The sequence below is a fragment of the Ovis aries genome, chromosome 2 (genome assembly GCF_016772045.2).
Source record: "Ovis aries strain OAR_USU_Benz2616 breed Rambouillet chromosome 2, ARS-UI_Ramb_v3.0, whole genome shotgun sequence".
In the NCBI taxonomy this organism is placed as follows: domain Eukaryota; kingdom Metazoa; phylum Chordata; class Mammalia; order Artiodactyla; family Bovidae; genus Ovis; species Ovis aries.
The window spans coordinates 69194345-69213311 of NC_056055.1; the positions used below are offsets into that span (position 1 = coordinate 69194345).

Here is an 18967-nt window from a genome sequence, read left to right on the forward strand (position 1 = left end):
GGAATAAGATAGAGACTCCGATCAGAAGCCAAAAATACATTTTCTGGAGGATCAGTATGCAGTATCAGGGGCCCTTTAAATGTGGTTAAGTCCTGATATTTTTGGTGGAATGAATCTCTCGGTATTGAAGACTACTTTTCCAAAACTTTTCCAATGTAAAATTGAAGGTATATTCATCTTTCGCGGGAGGAAATAACATAATAAAACATTTTTGAATACAATAGATCTCAGAGTTTATGCAGTAGCAATGCAAATAACTCTGATATAATGGCTTGGAAATAAAAAATGACTGTTTAACTGACAGAGCACTTTGAAATACGCAGTTCCTCAACTTCAGTTTTAACTTTCTCCCCAGTGTTTACACTGTGATGATAGGTAGATCTTTTATGGCTGCTGTGTTCACGTCCTGCTTTTAAGTTTTTTGTATTTCAGCATCATGTTTTGATCTAGGAAAATAAGGAGCAGTCACAATTCAGGAAATCAGGGCAATAGTGAGTTGGGAGAGAAACCCACTATTAGAACTTAACTCTGTACTGGACAAAAGAAGCTGGTTTTCTAGATAGCTTGATTCTCTATAAAGAACTGGCTTCTTTGTAAAAATGAATATTTAGAGAATGAAAATTAGAACCATGCTTTGATTTCCAAATTCAGAACAGTGAAGTCTAGAAAATCTGGAAAAGTTACTCTTTATTTTCCATACTAAATTAAAGGGTTTTGTTAGTACGGAATACATAGGTCGAGGAGACTGACAGTGTGAACTGTGGAGAGACTGAATCACACATTGTTGATGACACTTTGAGTTTTATTAATAATCACTTTTTTCAGGAGTGGACAAGCACAATTCTGTTTTATAAATATTCATACTATTTAATATTTGCCCATGTGGTCCTTTTTACATGCTGCATTTGATTCTGTAATTTGAATTATAAGATCTTTAAGGACAGGGAACATCTTATATACCTTTTTAGCTGCTGTGATATCTGTTATTCATCAGTTTGAGGGAATGAATGAACAAAGGGATATAATTTGTAGTAAGTATGATTTGTAAGTAAGCTTGGTCTTTAAGAAGACACCATCCCAAAACAAAAGGTCAGATTCCTAACTCATTGTCTCAAGAAGCCAGGGCACAATTTAGGAATGAAGCAGTTAAAGAAATGTTTGTTCATATAGCAAATTAGGACTGAAACTTACTTTCGAGAAGAAATTGCCTGAGCTCTTTGCTCTAGGAATAATGGAATATTTTTAGAAGCACTGGCATTTCTGGAGACAGAGGTGTAAATTCAGAGCAAGGCAGTAAGACAAAAAGATAAGAGGAAATTTACTAGAGCAGAGAGGAAGGAATTTGGAGAGGCGCAGTAGACATTTGAATTTATGGCAGAAAAGGAAGAGACTCAGAAGGAGAGAGGTTACAGGGGGAAGAAGGAAAAAAAAAAAAAAAAAGACAGCCACCCCAGTGTCCATAGTGAGAGACTGGGTCAATAACACCTAAAATTTCCTAGAACTTTTCTGGCGATACGTGTGTTTGAAAGTCTGGTGTGAGGAGACCTCAGGTGTAACCTTCTGGTCCTCCTCTAACTCAGTGATAATTAATCAGGAGGGTCAAGCTTCAGGCATGAGGGAGATAGCTAGGAAGAAATGCAGTGGAATCTCAGCAATATCTACTTCGAAATTGCCATGGAGAAGGAGAATATGAATTAATAGGAAATCCAAGTCTCAGATTATTTTTTAAAGAAACAATGGCTTTATAACTTCCAAATATATGGTGTCTTGGGTTTCTACATTGCATGACACTTTCACAGAGCAGGTGGGTAGGGACGGGGAAGGAGAAAGTTATGGATCATTAGGAACACCCCAGGGTCATCTCCTGGGGCATCAGTTTTATCGTCGGCACAGGTACAAGTGGGGTGAGATACACTCTGGTGAGTGGGGTGAGGCTGGTGACAGGATGTGGGGACAGGGATGGGGCATCAGGATAGTCATTTGTGAGAAGGTGATAGAGGCTGGCTGATTACCAGTTACATTTATCAATTCTACCAGGTTTGAGTTGAGGTCCTATGGTGGGTTGCATTAACAAATAATGATTTGTAAGTAGTATATCAGTTATCCTATGTGGGGACTTATAAGTAATTTGAAAAACAGCCTTCGCAGTAGATTTAATGTTTTGTTTGTAAAGTCTTAAGTATAAATTTATCCACTAAATCCATTTTTCTTTGGTTTCTTTAAAGGTAAGTTTAAACCTCTCTTTGCTATCTAAAGAAATGTGTCCAAGTTCAAGGTTTTCTTATGGTTTTGGTGAAGATTGTAACATGAAAATGAAATGTAGAGAGGGAAAGAATCACAGGGGAAGTTTTACTTTTGCTGTGTTGCTTCTGTTTAATGTTTTTCTTTGCAGAAAGGCTAGGATCCATTCTGTCTCCTATGTCCTGAGAAGTATAAGGACATAGGTCAGAAATGGTGAGGCCTTAGTGTGTAAGACTTCATGAACCATTGCAGGGACTTTGGCTTTTGTCTCAAGTAGATGGAAAGCCCCTGGAGGATTTCCAGCAAAGGGGTGACATGTCTGCCTGTGGTTTTTAAAGATCACTCTGGCTCTTGTTTAAGAACAGACTGTAGGGGTGCACGGTAAAGGCAGGGAGACCAGCTGGAAGGCTATTGCAGTAATTCTTGCAAAAGACGGCAGTGGCTTAGTCGGGGTGGGGGTGTGGAAGGGTTGAATTCTAGGTGCATTTTGAAGGTAGAAACAAAAGATTTGGCAATGCATTTGGGATGTGACATAAAGGGAGAAGTGAAGAATGACTCTGTAATTTTTGATCTGATCAAGTAGGAACTTGAGGTTTCTACTTACTCGGTCAGGTAAAGAAGTTCATGGGAAAAACAAATTTGCAGGAATTAGGAGGTTAATTATGCACATGTTAAGTGTGCGTCCTGGGTGGCTCAGACGGTAGAAAAATCTGCCTGCAATGCAGGAGACTTGGGTTTAATCCCTGGGTCGGGAAGGTCCCCCTGGAGAAGGGAGTGCCTACCCACTCCAGTATTCTTGCCTGAAGAATCGCTCAGAAAGAGGAGCCTGGGAGGCACCAGTTCATGGGGTTGAAAAGAGTCAGACACAACTGAGCGACTTTCACTCAAGTGTGAGATGTACATAATTCATCCAAGTGGTTCATCAAGTTAGGGGTTGGATGAATGAAGTCTGAGGTTGAGGGGAAGTATCACTGCTGGAAATAACACTTGAGAGTTTAGTGTGTAGCTGTTATTTGAAGTTAATATGGTAGGATCACCTGGAGAAGTGAGTGTAGACAAAGAATAGAGGACCGAGGATTGAGCTCTAAGGCCTGCCAAAGTTGAGAGGTTTGGTGGATGAGCGGGACCAGCAAAGGGTAGAGCCAGGTAGGTGCCTTCTCCTGCCCATGAGGTAGGATGAAGGTATCTAGGGAGGCAGGGAAGGAAAGCATTTCAATGAACCAGCTAAATAATGCTGATAGATCAGATGAGGACTGGAATTGACCATGGGCTGTTGAAAGGTAGAAATGATCAGAATGATCGGTGGCTTGATGAGTGGCCAGTGTGGTGGGGAGGTGGGGACCAAAGCCTGACTGTGCGTTCAAGGACACATGGGAGAGAAGCATCCGGGCAGTGAGTGTAAACAGCTCCTGAAGGAGTCTTACTGGGAGGGGAGCAGTACCTGAAGAAGGTGGTGAGTTCAAGGAAAGTCCTTTCTTCTTTTTTTTAAAGAAGGAGGTTATTATAATAGGTTATATTAAGATAAGCTGGTGTGGGGTGTGTTGGGGGGGCACAACTGTCCAGGATAATAGCAGTGACTCTTGAGTAAGCAAGGTGGGGAGGATCCCCAAGGACACCCCCTCATAGGGCAGTGGTCCCCAAGGTGCGGGCTGGGCATGTTTTGTCACTGGTCTAAGAGGAGATCAGCAAAGGAATTAAGAGTAAACAACTTTACAGCAACTTGACAAACCAGTTCTATCTATTGAACAATGAAAATATTGGGGCTAGTAGATTTTGTCTTTCACTTTCCTAGAACTTCATTTTTACATTGAAGTAAAACCCACCTGAATTAACCATTAACCGTCGTAAAGTGCACACTTGAGTGCCATTTAGCAGGTCTCAGGATTGGCCACTTTCACCTGCGTAGTTTCAGGTCACCTCCGTCCCCACAGGGAGCCCGGTACCCACGAAGCCAGCTCTCTGCATCCTCCCTTCCGCCGTCCCTGCTAACCACTAGTGTGCTTTCTTGTTTCAGTGGATTTACCTAGGCTAGATGCTCTGTGTAAACGGAAGCATAATATGTGGCCTTTTGGACTGTCTTCTTTCACTTAGCACAATTTTTAAAGCTCGTACAATTTTTAGCATGTATCAGCACTTCGTTCCTTAGGATAGCCTAAGTATGTGTATGGGTGTACTGTATTTTGTTTATCTGTTAATGGATATTTGAGTTGTTTCCACTCTTTTTTGGCTGTTGTTAATAGTACCGCTATGGATATTCACATACAAGTCTTTGTTTGAAGATTTGTTTTTAGTTCTTCTGGGCATATATACCCAGGAGTGAAATTGCTAGATCATACGGTAATTCTGTGTTTAATTTTTTGAGGAGCCTCCAAACTGTTCCCCACACTGGCGATACCACTTCACATTTGCGCCACAGTGTATGAGGGTTCCAGTTTCTCTAGCTAAAAAACACACTATTTTCCAGTTTTTGCATTATGATTCTAGAAATTCATTTTTATTGTATTTTATAAAAGCATCAGATTGTGGCAGACTGGAAACTGGAAAAAGGATTTCAACAGAACAGGTCCCTCCTTGTAGATAATTTGAAAAATACTGACCTACTGTCCAGGTGGAGGGCTGGTTTGTTTATGTATGAGAGTAGCCAGGTCAGAGTAACAGCTGCAAGTTGTTTAGAAGGTGGTGATAGGAGCATTCTGGAAATGATCCTTCCTCAACTTGGAATAAAAAGGCAGTTTCCACAGTAATACTGCTGTGTTAATAGATGCACACACGTCTGCAAGTAGGTGGCATTTCATATCTGTGAAAGGGTTAGTCCTCAGTCCTATCTGACTCTTTGTGACCCCATGGACCACAGCCTGCCAGGCTCCTCTGCCCAGGGAATTTTCCAGGCCAGAATACTGGAGTGGATAGCCATGCCCTTCTCCAGGGGATCTTCCCAACCCAGGGATCGAACCCAGGTCTTCTGCATTGCAGGCAGGTTCTTTACCAGGGAAGCCCCTTCATATCTGTAAACAGGCATTTTTCTCTACATATTGACTGCTTGAGTAAGTTCTTAGAGTATATGTGGCTGGCCAGCATTTTCGAAGAGGTTTAGATTTAAAATGGTAAAGGTGAAAATACTTAGATATTTTTGTCTGCCGTCTTACAGGCTCAGTTTGAAAGTCAGAATTGTTGCATCCTGTTTCTTCCGGGTCTTTGGCCTCTTCCACCTCAAAGAAGTGACAGGCTCCTCTGCAAACCCACCCTTCCTTACCTTCAAACTCTGCCTTTTTTAGGAGACAGAAACACAGTTGAGGTGCTTATTTTCTATAATGAGCTGTTTATGTAAAAGTCCTCGGACACACATAGGACAGGGCTCAGCAGCTGTGTGAGGCCAGGGGCAGAGCGTTTACAGTTCACTCGAAGGTCAGCTGGCCAAGGTCAGGAGAAAGGCCTCCTGAGTTGAAGGCCTCATGTTCCTTTGTGATATCTGGGCAGCTCACAGAGGCCTGTGTGTCCCCAAATAGGGTTTTTCTGAATGCATCCGGCACCTACAGTATTGTAGGCCAAATCTGGAAGTGCCTGATTTCACTGATGGCATATGCTACCTTCCCCACAAGTCGTCGTGACTAAACGTGAAGTGGCTGAGCTTTCATTCCACAGAACGAACTTTCTTGATGTTGTGCATCAGAGTTGGGTTTTAGCAAAAGATGATGAGGTTGAGCCTCCCTGTCTCGCAGGTGAGAACAGTCAGGTGACACACAGGCTTCTGGGGTTCTTTTTTGGTTTTTTGGCTGCATGGCTTGTGCAGGCTCTCGTCAGTGGGAGTGCAGAGACCTAACCTCTGAACAGCCAGCAAATTCCCTTATGTCTTTTCTGACAACTTCTTTTCCTTCCTCCATGAGACAAGGGATGTTGACATGTCTTCTGTGTAGCATGCTGCCTTTTGACAAGGCTACCACCAGTCTAGAAATAGCAGATAGTTCCCAGGGCCCGACGTCAGACTCGCTCATGAAGGAAGAAGTTCACTCACGGCAGCACTTGGAGTCATCAGGATGTATTCTCACACACGGAGGACAGGGAGCAAATTCATTCATCTTTGTATTCCTCCAGGTGCCTCCCAAAGTGCCATGCTCTCAGAACTCCTGGGGGAGTTTCATGGTTTCTTGTATGAATAAGAAACTGACCTCTGGGTCCTTTCTGCAGGTGTCTCCCTGATCCAGAGTTGGGGATTCTGATAAAGCACTTGGTGAAATAAATAGGTCATGGAAAAACATGGGGTGCAACCCCCCAGGCTGCAACATATCCTGGATTTATATCATGTAAAATCTTCTCTTTGGAAAGCTTGAATCCTGAAGGCTTAAATCTTTGAATGTGATGGATTTTTGATTAATGACAGCCCTGCATGAGAAGTCAAGAGAGGCTTAATCTCTCTTCAGGCCAAGAGAGGCTTGGTGGAGTTGCAGGCAGGATGCTGTACTACCTCTGAGGCAATTTATAGAGCTGAAGAAGAGTTGCAGACATAGGAGCTCAGCTCCGGGAGCCACTTCCCTGGTGTTCTCTCTGCTGGTGAATCCTGTGGTTTCTTCTTCCCTCTTTCCTTTTCTCATAAACACGTAACTCTCATACTGTCTGTAACACCACGCCGTGTGTGTTGTGGGGATAGTGCATTTAAGTCTTGTGGTCGTAGTATTATGCCCATTTAGCAGATGAGGACACTGAGACATGGAGACATGTCTGTGAAGTAGGGAAGAGAAGGGTTCCTCATTTCCTGCCGCAGGTAGAAAAGCTGAGCAAAGTGATGACTCAGCTGCTCAAAACCTCCAAAAATAGCCTTAAAAACTAACAGGGTATCAGGTGTGGTATTTACATTACTATTTCTAAAGCTGAATGTAAACTTCAAAACATGTTTATCTCCTGATTAACATGGTAAAGTCAATGTTTGATTTTGTGGTGATATTTGAGTTTTTTTTTTTTTTAACAGGAGGGATAGTGCAACAAAGTGCAATATTTGACAAAGGCAAAGATTACAAAATTAAACAGCTAATTATTAGCTTTGAAATTTAAAGTGCAAATAGAAAAACACTTTTAAAAAGTTTTTTTTCCCCCTCCGTGGACATGATTATTATTTTAAAATTAGTGTGAATAAAAGGCTTGTTGATTGTCCGCAGGTAATTTTTTTCCCTTTGGCTGTGCCCGTGGCCAGTGGGATCTTAGTTCTCTGGCCAGGGGTCAAACCCATGGCCCCTGCAGTGGAAGTGAGGTACCCTAACCACTGGGCTGCCGAGGGAGCCCCATCCTTAGATAACTTTTGAGGGAAATAGTATTTTATATTCTGCATAGTTGGTCAGTGGCTTATCATGAAGTGGATTTTATATTTTTGGTTTGTCTTTTAAATACAGGGCACTTTTGCTGAGGCCTTCCTTTGGGCTAAAGATTGCAGTCAGTAGGGAACAGAGAGAGCAGAGCTCTGGAAAGCACAGTTTTAGGAACTCCCAAATGTCCTGAAAGAACCAGGTTGAACACCATGACGAGACACTGCTGGCCCGTGTTTTCAGGGTTCATTTTATCTTGATGGGCTACAGGTGTGACGTCAGGCCCCTGCCTGACTGCTCGGTGCAGGGAACCCCATCCATCTGTGGGCACATCACACCCCATCAAGTTTGCTGATTCTGTTATTCATTCAGTGACCACTTGTCTTTAAAAATCCTGGAGAGCAGCGCTAACATGGGTGTGAGCTTAGATGGACAGTAGCTGCCCTGGGCAGAGTGTCCTACATGATCATGCGTGAGATTTCCTCACTTGAATCTGACTTGACTCCGCTGGGCCTCAGCAATTTTTCTCGGGCACAGTGTGGAGTAACTCTGGAGTTTATGTTCCCTCCTCAGCTCCTCAGAGGCCCAGCCCAGGCCAAGTACAACTTGAATAACCTTCAGGAAAGCTGTGCTGTCCTTCTGTCGGCCGCTGTCTTTGAAAATTGCCTCCAGAGTTAGTGAGCAGGAACAGTTAAGATTTACAAACAATGATGAAGCTTGTCATGCATCTTTCACCATTCATCATCCAGGTGCCGTGCCTGGGCGGTGAAGTGTTCTTCATAAAAACCAGCTCAGTGTGAAATACACCTCGCTGCAGTGTTTACTGCTCTGAAGCTCGTCAGCGGCCCTTTATAGTAAATCCAGATTGCGATGTGACATTACAGTATATCATTGCCCGGCGCGGCGGGGTTTACACTGCGAATGAGTGCAGTGCACACCAGATGAGGTGTCCAAATTGAGTTATGTCAGAATTTGGCTGTTATATGGGGATAGCTTTTGTTTTCTGAACACTGAAAGTTAGCTTTATATGTATTTATATTTATATATAGGCATATACTTCCCATCTTGCACGTATACATGGGTATACAGTATATGCTGGGGTCAGGTTCCAACTGGGCTTCTTCTGCTATAAAGAATGGTGACCGGCTTTTATGTCCCTTCCAACTGTTGTTCACTGAAATTGGCATCAGCGGAATCTTTGGGGGAAACTAGAGTAGATGGTTATTTCATGATAGAGGTGGTTTCATTTTTCCGTGTGTAAAGTGGTCATATTTCCCATTCTCTCTAACACAAAAGGGCCCCTCTCTCCTGGGGTTATGGTGGCACTGGAATGATCCCTTGGCAGGAGCATGAAGAGAGGAAATGACACAGGACTGGCCTGTTGGTCTGAACACATGCACTTGGAGGAGGGCTCTGAAGTCCGTTGCTTGTTTCTTATTTTTTAGTGGGTATCAAAATCCTAGTGCTGCCTCTGTTATCTTGAAAAACGCTGCTTCCAGGAGAAGATTTATGGTGTTTTAGCTGAAATCGGCAAAATAAAAGAGCACGCTGAATTTATTGCATGATCGGGTTTATTTACATTCACCCTAAAAGCGCCGATATTAAAAATGAGCTCCATAAAAAAATAATATTCAGAGATAACAGCAGGCCCTGCAGTCCCACGATCATCTTCTTAACACGCATGTTTTTGACTTTGCTCCTCAGTGTAGCAGGGTTGTCAGGAGAGCCATTGTGTGGTCTTCACACACCTGGCAGTGCACTGAATCCAGGGCCTCTCCCTTCTGTACCCCGGATCTAAGGCAGGGGTCCCCCCGTTCTGGATGCAGAGGTGAATATAGCCCTCCCACCAGTGTTCTCCGCTCTTCTTCCTGGATGTGTTCCCTCTTGGTTGCAGGGTTTCTTACTTGGGATGGATTAACGGTGCCACATCCGAGCCTCCCGAAGCAGCACAGGACACTGTTGCAGGTGTGCAGTGCCGGCCCCTGGGGAGGGATGGGCCGGAAGCCTCCCACTGACCACGATGCCCAAGGAAGGAGAGAGCAGTTGCCCGTCGGCCGAGCGCCATCGCTTCATTAGGGCTGTACGATCAACACAGGTGTCCAGTTAGGGTTAAATGTCACATGATGTCTGTGGTTTATTTTAATGTTTAATAAGTATGTCCACAGTATTTTATTATGTTAAAAATTATTTGTGTCTGAATCTGGCAACCTTGGGCTTCACCCGAGTCCCTCTGAACCACTGTTTTCAGGCAGTGGGGTAAAAAGCAGAAATGAACGGTGGATGGAGAGCAGTACCTTCACTAAGCATATTCAGCAGTTTTAAGAGTTGTTTCATTTATATTTCTACAAAAATAGTACAAGAGGCAGTGCTGATCATGCTCAGAATGCTTTCCTGTTTTGGTTGAAGCTCTTTATGGGTTTCTCCATGAAAAATTTCTGGATTATAAATTCTCCTTGCATATGTTAACTTTATTGTATCTTCCTCTGTCTAGGTAATTGATAGGTCTGGATGTTTCTTTTATCATATTTCATAGGCCAGCTCCATTAATATAAGAAGAAATAAAAAGGAGCCCACTACTGCTTAAACTCAAGATGGAAATGTATAGGTTTTGTGAATGTGGTTCAGTTGCCCCCTTCTATCTCTACTGGACGTTACAGTGAGTTTTGAACAAAACCAGCTCCTGTCTCTTTCTTGAGACCTCCCCACACCACACCAGGATGTGAACCAAGGACTCAGTCAGTAAACAAGTGGTAAATTCATGGGGTGCCAATTATGTGTTTGTGGCCCTAGCATTATGCCCAGAGGATGAACTGGCCCAGAACATGCTGCAGTGATGCCTAAGTGTCGCCATATCTTGGGGACATAGGCCCTTCCCTTCGTGTCCAAAGTAGAATAGTCTTGCCTCTGAGCCTCTGTAAGGTGTGCAAAGGAGCAGCCATGTGCCATGCTCTGTTAGCATTTTCCAGACTTGGTTGATGACTTTGCCGTGAACCTGAGAGAACGTTTCCTTCTCCAGTTAAAGAAGCCAGGATCACAACCAGACTCTGGATAGGTATGCTACATACACAGCCCTTGCCAGGCTTGCTTCCTGTTTCTTATATGGCTGTAGAGGTGGGATGGCAAAGGAGAAAATGAAAGATATGCCCATCTGAATACAGAGTTCCAAGGAATAGCAAGGAGAGATAAGAAAGCCTTCCTTGGTGATCAATGCAAAGAAATAGAGGAAAACAATAGAATGGGAAAGACTAGAGATCTCTTCAAGAAAATTAGAGATACCAAGGAACATTTCATGCAAAGGTGGGCACAATAAAGGACAGAAACCATATGGATCTAACAGAAGCAGAAGATATAAAGAAGAGGTGGCAAGAATACACAGAAGAACTATACAAAAAAGACCTCAATGACCCAGATAACCACAATGGTGTGATCACTCACCTAGAGCCAGACATCCTGGAATGTGAAGTTAAGTTGGCCTTAGGAAGCATCACTACAAACAAAGCTAGTGGAGGCGATGGAATTCCAGCTGAGCTATTTTAAATCCTAAAAGATGATGCTGTTAAAGTGCTGCACTCAATATGCCAGCAAATTTGGAAAACTCAGCAGTGGCCACAGGACTGGAATAGGTCCGTTTTCATTCCAGTCCCAAAGAAAAGCAGTGCAAAAGAATATTCAAACTACCGCACAGTTGTACTCATCTCACATGCTAGCTAAATACTCAAAATTCTCCAAGCCAGGCTTCAACAGTACATGAACCGAGAGAACTTTCAGATGTTCAAGATGGATTTAGAAAAGGCAGAGGAACCAGAGATCAAATTGCCAACATCCATTGGATCATAGAAAAAGCAAGAGAGTTCCCCAAAAAACATCTACTTCTGCTTTATTGACTTATGCCAAAGCCTTTGACTGTGTAGATCACAGCAAACTATGGAAAATTCTTCAAGAGATGGGAATACCAGACCACCTTTCCTGCCTCCTGAGAAATCTGCATGCAGGTCAAGAAGCAACAGTTAGAATCAGACATGGAACAACAGACTGGTTCCAAATTGGGAAAGGAATACATCAAGGCTGTATATTGTTACCTTGCTTAAAACTTATATGCAGAGTACATCATGTGAAATGCTGGGCTGGATGAATCAGAAGCTGAAATCAAGATATTAGGAGAAATGTCAATAACCTCAGATATGCAGATGACACCACCCTTATGATAGAAAGTGAAGAAGGACTAAAAAGCCTCTGGAAAGTGAAAGAGGAGAGTGAAAAGGCTGGCTTCAAACTCAACATTCAGAAAACTAAGATCATGGCATCTGGTCCCATCACCTCATGGCAGATAGATGGGGAAACAGTGACAGACCATATTCTTGGGCTTCAAAATCACCACAGATGTTGACTGCAGCCATGAAATTAAAAGACACTTGCTCCTTGGAAGAAAAGCTATGACCAACCTAGACAGCATATTAAAAAGCAGAGACATTACTCTGCCGACAAAGGTCTGTCTAATCAAAGCTATGGTTTTTCCAAGAGTCATGTATGGATGTGAGAGTTGGACTATAAAGAAAGCTGAGCACCAAAGAATTGATGCTTTTGAACTTTAGTGTTGGAGAAGACTTGTGAGAGTCCCTTGAACTGCAAAGAGATCCAACCAGTCAATCCTAAAGGAAATCAGTCCTGAATATTCTTTGGAAGGACTGACGCTGAAGCTCCAGTACTTTGGCCACCTGATGAGAAGAACTGACTCACTTGAAAAGACCCTGATGATGAAAGATTGAAGGCAGGAGAAGGGGACAGCAGAGCATGAGATGGTTGGATGGCATCACCGACTCTCTGGACATGAGTTTGTGCAGACTCCAGGAATTTATGATGGACAGGGAAGCCTGGCATGCTGCAGTCCATGGAGTCGAAGAGTCAGACACGACTAAGCAACTGAATTGAACTGAATACTAACTGAATATTGTACTAAACTGTAATCTTTAGTACTGACAAAGTTGTACGACCCTCATTGCTGTCTAATTCCTAAATATTTCCATCATCCTCAAAAGAATCACCATGTGGAGTCACTCCTCATTTCCACCCCCCTCTCAGCCCCTAGACACTATTATTCTACTTTCTGTCTCTATGGATTTGCCTATTTCTGGACATTTCTTATGAATGGAGTCATATAATACGTAGCCTTATTATTTTTGACTTTTTTCACTTAGCATAATATTTTTGAGGTTCATTCAAAGTAAGGTATGTAACAAGGCTTCATTCTTTTTTCTAGCCAAGTAACATTTCAATATATGAAAAGGCTTAGTTTGTTTTGAGTTCCAAATGTATTATAGGTCCTGGCAAAACTGTTAAACCCTAAGATTCTCATGGGGAAATACTTGTTTTATATCATTCTGTTAAACTGTTTATCTCATTCTGTTAAACATCTTTGAACTCATCACATGAATGTCTGTAATGAGTAGAACCTACTGTTTGAAATCAAATGACACTCGTGCCTAGGTTCCCCATACCGAGCCCACCAGATCGTGTGATTTTCCTGTTTTATATTAATACTATTTACACTAGTCTGCTAGGGCCGCTGACACACAAGATGGCTGGATGGCTTAAGAAACAGAAATTCACAGTTCTGAGATGTAGAAGTCTGAGATCAAGGTGTCATTGGGGTTGGTTTCTGGTGAGGCCCCTCTTCTTTGGTCTTTCCTTTGTGTATGCAGAGAGAGCAAGCTCTGATTTCTTTTCCTCCTCTTATAAGAACACTAGCCCTGTCAGGCTAGGGCCCCACCCTTGAGACCTTGCTATGTAGCTTCATTTATGTTCCTAAAGGCACTGTCTAAATACAGTCACATTGGATGCTAGGGCTTCAGCTTATTAATACAAAGGTGGGGCACAAAGCTCAGTCCGTAACACTGTTGAAGGGTTTAATGTCTCTGAACGTCTTCCTCTTCTTGATGAGGTTGCTGGGAAGTGGAAGGATGCCGATGTCGGGGGCCAGTGTGTATAGACCGAGTGGAGAGTCTTGTCTGGTCTTCCTGCCGACTGTCCAGCATCTGCTGCCCGTCCACTCACTTCCGAAGCTGTCCAGCATGCTGACCCCAGCTGGTAGCAGGCCTGCATCTGCAAGCTGGGTCCCCAAAGCACAGAGGTTTTTAGAGATGTAAAATGCCACAGTTAGGCACATCGCACTCACCCAAAGCACTTCTTTTCCAGATTGTTGCTTTTCTTTTTCTCATCCCTCCCTGGTTGGTTTCTTCTTTCTCTCTCTATGAATTTGGGGAAAGAGTTTCTGATTCCTTGCAATTTTTGCCCTTGAAGTGGTCTGTAACCTTAAACAATTAAACCCTGACGTACTGCTACAAATTAGACTCTTTGCCACTTTTCCTGGCAAATAGGCAGATGAGAATTAGGGCCTTCCTGCCTAGCAAAATGAATGAGAAAGTATTGCACTGTTTCCTGATGTTAATATGAACCAATTCAAAGGTTGCTTCATGGTAAACTTGAGGTCAGTATTTATGAATTAGTTAATGTCCCTTACAGATCAACCAAATAGAGAAAATAATCTCTTACTTTATGAAGCACTTTGACGTACATCATTTTGTTTAATTCCAACAACAATCTTCTTAGGTAACAAGAGGCTTTTTTTTTCTTGACACCAGTTCTAACACAAACTGGGTGTCCTGCCATTCAGTCCAGTTTTAATACTGAGTATCTGGAGTTAGCCGAGACCCCGTGGGTTAAGGGCTCTCAGTCTCACAAGACTGCTCCCACTTCAAACGCCAGCCATAAATGGGGTGCTCAGGCTGCACACATTTCTGTCTGGGCCATTACAAATATGGGGGTTCCCATGACTTCTTGGGTTTGATAATTCACTAGAATGACTCACAGAACTCTGGAGGGCACTTTATTTACTGTTACTATTATGAGTTTATTGTAAAGGATATAACTCAGGAATGGCCAATGGAAGGGATGCCTAAGGTGAGATATGAGGAGAGGGTGGGGAGCTTCTAAGCCCTCCCAGCACCCCGATGTGCTCACTAGCCAGGAAGCTCTAGGAAGCCCAATCACTGAGGGGTTCTTAGGAAGGGTTCATTACTACATATGAGTGGTTATATCATTGGCCATCGGCGATTAGCTCAGTCTCCAGCCCCTCTTTCTCCCTGGAGGTTGGGGGATAGGGCTGGACGTTCCAGGCTTCTCGTCAGGGCTGGATCTTCCTGGTGCTCAGCCCCCACCCTGCATCTATGAGTAGCCCTCATCCTAAAACCATCTAGCCCACCAAGAGTCACCCATTAGAACACAGAGGCTCCTATCACCCTTCTTACTGCAGAAATTCCGTGGGTTTTCGGAGCTCTGCGGGCTTCCCTGATAGCTCAGTTGGTAAAGAATCCACCTGTAGTGCAGGAGACCTGGGTTCAATTCCTGGGTCAGGAAGCTCTTCTGGAGAACGGGTAGGCTACCCACTCCAGTATTCCTGGGCTTCCCTTGTGGCTCAGCTGGTTAAGAATCCACCTGTAGTGTGGGAGACCTGGGTTCGATGCCGGGGTTGGGAAGATCCCCTGGAGAAGGGAAAGGCAGCCCGCTCCAGTATTCTGGGCTGGAGAGCTCTGGTCTGTGTGGTCCATGGGGTCACAGAAAGCTGGATGTGACTGAATGACTGTGGCTTTCACTTTCACTTTTGGGGCTCTGTGCTGGCAACAGGGACCAGGTCCACATACCGTTCTGTGATAACATGGGTTGGTAGAGCAGATATCAGTGGCCCTGCTTAGGGAAGAGGACTCGCTGTACAGATGGCATAGGTGGCAGCCGACGTAAAGCTGGGTGGTCTTCTCTCTGATTCAGTGTCTCTCTGGTTCACTTTCAACCTCACCCTGTCCCACAGGATTGCAACCCTTGTCTTCAGCCCTCTGCCTTAGACCTGCCGCAGCTAGTGCAGGAGCCCCTGGGCACGTAGGCCTGTTTATGTTTAAATTAATTAGAAGCCTCCTTCCTCTGTCACACTGGCCACGTTTCAGGTGCTCAGTAGCTGTCTGGGGCTGGTGACTACCGGGCTGGATAGGGCAGAAGACCGGGCTGGATAGGGCAGAAGGAGCGGTTTCCATCCTCAGTTCTGTTGGGCAGCGCTGTCTCAGACAGTTACGTGAAAGCTGTTTTGTTAGGACTTTTAGAGCAATGAGGTGGGGTGACATAGCCTTTAAACCTAAGATAAAAGAGTGACACAATGACCACAAGTTCATCAGACACACTTTAAAAGTCTTTTGTGGGCGCATCAGCGCTTACTCAAATGGCCTGTCAGGTTGAGGAGAAATAATTGACTTGGACTGACTGAACTCTGATAAAGTGTGAGTTGATCTTTGGGTCTAATTGTGGTGTGTGCTTTTGTTTTGTTTGTTTTAAATAACATGGAAGGAAGTAAACTAGAACCTGGTTGGTCTTAGTCCAGGAATGATAGTGCTTGCCCAGGGCGGAAAACTTGTCTCATGGGCGTGGGGCAGCATGTGAGTCTTGGTCCTTGCCAACGATTGCTTACGGTAAAACCAGAAGGGTCAAGTGGCACTGATCCCTTCTCAGATACAGCAGTTTCAGATACTGTTTCCCATTCCTTGGGGTGCCTTTTTATGCTGTTGGTCGTGTGCTCAGATGCACAGATTTGTAACCGTGATGAAGTCCAGTTTGCCTGCTTTGCCTTTTCTCGCCTATGTTTTTAGTGCCATGACCAGTAAATCATTGTCAAATCCAGTGTCATGAAGCTTTTCCCAATGTTTTCTTCTAAAAGTTGGGTTTGGACCTGCTTTGAGTTAATTTTTATATATGGTGTAAGATAAGGGTCCAGCTTCATTCTTTTGCGTGTGGATATCCCAACCCCATTTATTGAAAAGCCTGCCCTTTCCTCATTGAACAAGGCAGAAGGGGAAAATGGTGAAAGAGTCAAAGTTTGACCCTTGCGTGTGGCTTTTTGTTTGTGATCATCAAAGAAGAGTAGGCATTGAATACTGAATGCACAGCACAGGCCTACACTTGGCATTGATAATCCACCTGGATCTCCGTGCGTGCGTGTGTTCAGAGTTGCTTCAGTCGTGTCCTTCTGCCAAACTCCTGCCCATGAGATTCTCCAGGCGAGAATCCTGGCGTGGGTTACTGTGCCCTCCTTCAGGGGATCTTCCTGACTCAAGAGATCGAAGCTGCATCTCTTACACCTCCTGCGTTGGCAGGGGGTGGATCTCCATGGTAGGTAGATTTCCTGGGGCTATTTTTTACTTTTGTTTACTTATCTCTCCCTCCTATTTCTACTGTATCCGCCCCCCCCCCCCCCGCCTTAAAGTGCTGAAATAAAGAATAGGATAACAGGGGAAGGAGATCCTTCCACAATCAGGACCCTAGTGGGTAACGCTTTGAGAGCAGAAATGCACATAAAACTGGCTGGTTTTCTATTTTTCTGCTTGGAAATAAAGTTTTTCTAATAGAAAGGGACAGACAAATGTTAATTTTTAAAATACTCCGTTTTAAGGGGTCATCTGAAGCTGCTTGCCAGTGAGAGATGGCAGAACCTCTTTGAGTGAGCCCCAGTGGGAAAGCCATGGAATCCTTTTGTGTCCTTAGGAATATTCCCAAGGCAACACTTCTGGAGCAGATAAATAAGCAAAGACGGTGAATGAGAATGCCAGACTGGTTGGCTGCAGCCCAGAGTTGTCAATCACCCCTTAATGTTTACAGGAGCAAAAAGTCAATGTGTAGTTGTTTTAATTTGACACACTCTTCGGTTGAGAGTGTAATTGCTGGGGGGGACAGTTAAGTGGCTGTGTGCCTTGTCAGTTTGTCTGGGTCTGACTCCCGTGCTGAGTGCTTTCCTGATGAGCAATAGATTGGGTTAAATAGAGACGTAATTGCTCGCTTCCACATATTGGTCCGCCATGCCTTGCACTACGTTTCTCTCAGCACTTGCCTGAGGCTGTTGGCGTTTATGCTGCAAAGAGAGTCCGTATGCTCATTTTCATGAATCACTGTCGATTTTTGAAAAGCAGTTGTTACAGCGCTAAGTGGAGTGTAATAAATTGCACCCCCTCCAGACCCACTGGAGTAAATCAGAACTGCTTATATCCATCCAAGTGGTCTTTTGAGTATAAATGACTTTTTGTTTACTTATCAAACCAAATATTGTCTCCAGGAAATGGAGGCAAATGATTTGCTTATTTTTTAATCCTGTGGATTACATTTTGCTGCGGTTAAACCAGAGAGGAAGTTCCATATATAGTTTGTTAAGAAATATCTCCCCGTGGAGTAAGTGAAATTATTCCAAAGTCATTTTCAAGACCAATTCTGGGTGTTAACCTTGTCTCCAACCACTGCTTAAAATGTGCCAGAAAGGCAGTGAGCTCTGAAAACAGAGTGTGGTTTCTTGCCCAAGAAATTTCTAAGCAAAGAAACTAAATTTGGGAAAGTGTGTTTGTCTCTTTTAATTCCTTGGCTCTGCTTCTTTCTTCTTTTCTTCCTTCCTTCCTTCCTTCTTTTCTTATGACTCCACTGGGTCTTTGTAGCTGCACACGGGTTTTCTGTAGTTTCCGAGAGCGGGGTCTCCTCTCGTTAGGGACCACGGGCATTAGGCACCGGGGCTTCAGTTGTTTGTGGCGCATGGGCACGGTTGCTCTGCATCATGTGGGATCTCAGTTCCTGAACCAGGGATCGAACCTGTGTCCCCTGCATTGGCAAGTGGATTCTCAACCACTGGACCACCAGGAAAGTCCTTGGCTCTGCTTCTTCATGAAGGGTGTGTGCTACACGGTACTTACACGTTCTGATAGCTGAGAGAAAATGGTGGATGTGGCTGTATTCATTGCTTCTGCAACTTACAGTGACCAGAGGTCTGCGAGTCTGTGCTTGGGATGCAGATGTTACTGAGTTTGATCATGGTGGCTCTAGTATTATGAAATCTGTTTCACATTTAGCACTGGTTGGAAGAACCATTTCAGGATTTTCTTTTCTTTTTTTTGGTTGGGCCGTTGTCTTCTTTGACTTACCTTTCCCATGGGACTTGCCAGGCACATTAATAATGTCTGTCTCAGTGACTCACTAATAATCTTTTATTTCTATTATACTTTTCCTTTATGCTAAACACAGATAACAAAACTTGCCACTTTAAACACTTCAGAGTGTAGAATTCAGTGGCATTAAGGGCATTCGCAGTGTCATGCAGCCATCTCAGGTTACTCTAGAGTTGAAGATAATCACTGATCTGGGAGGTGCTAGGGTGGCGGGGTTGTCAACTCCAGGTGGCCCTTCGAACCCACACTGCCCTGCATTGGGTGAAAGCCACGGCATTCGAGGGCTACTTCCAGGGTCCCAGGGACACCCCATTCCTCTAAGAACTACATTCTGCCTGAGTCCTATTAATGGTTATATCTGCTTTCTCATAGTAATACTTTTCTCTTTATATGCTTATTTTCTTGTCTTCATGG

At 43.9% G+C, this 18967-nt stretch overlaps 1 protein-coding gene across 2 annotated transcripts in view; it reads left to right on the forward strand.

Annotated features, from left to right (window-relative positions):
- The window catches only part of DMRT1 (doublesex and mab-3 related transcription factor 1), a 92266-nt gene that overhangs the window by 53264 nt on the left and 20035 nt on the right, over window positions 1–18967 (forward strand). The window lies entirely within an intron of this gene.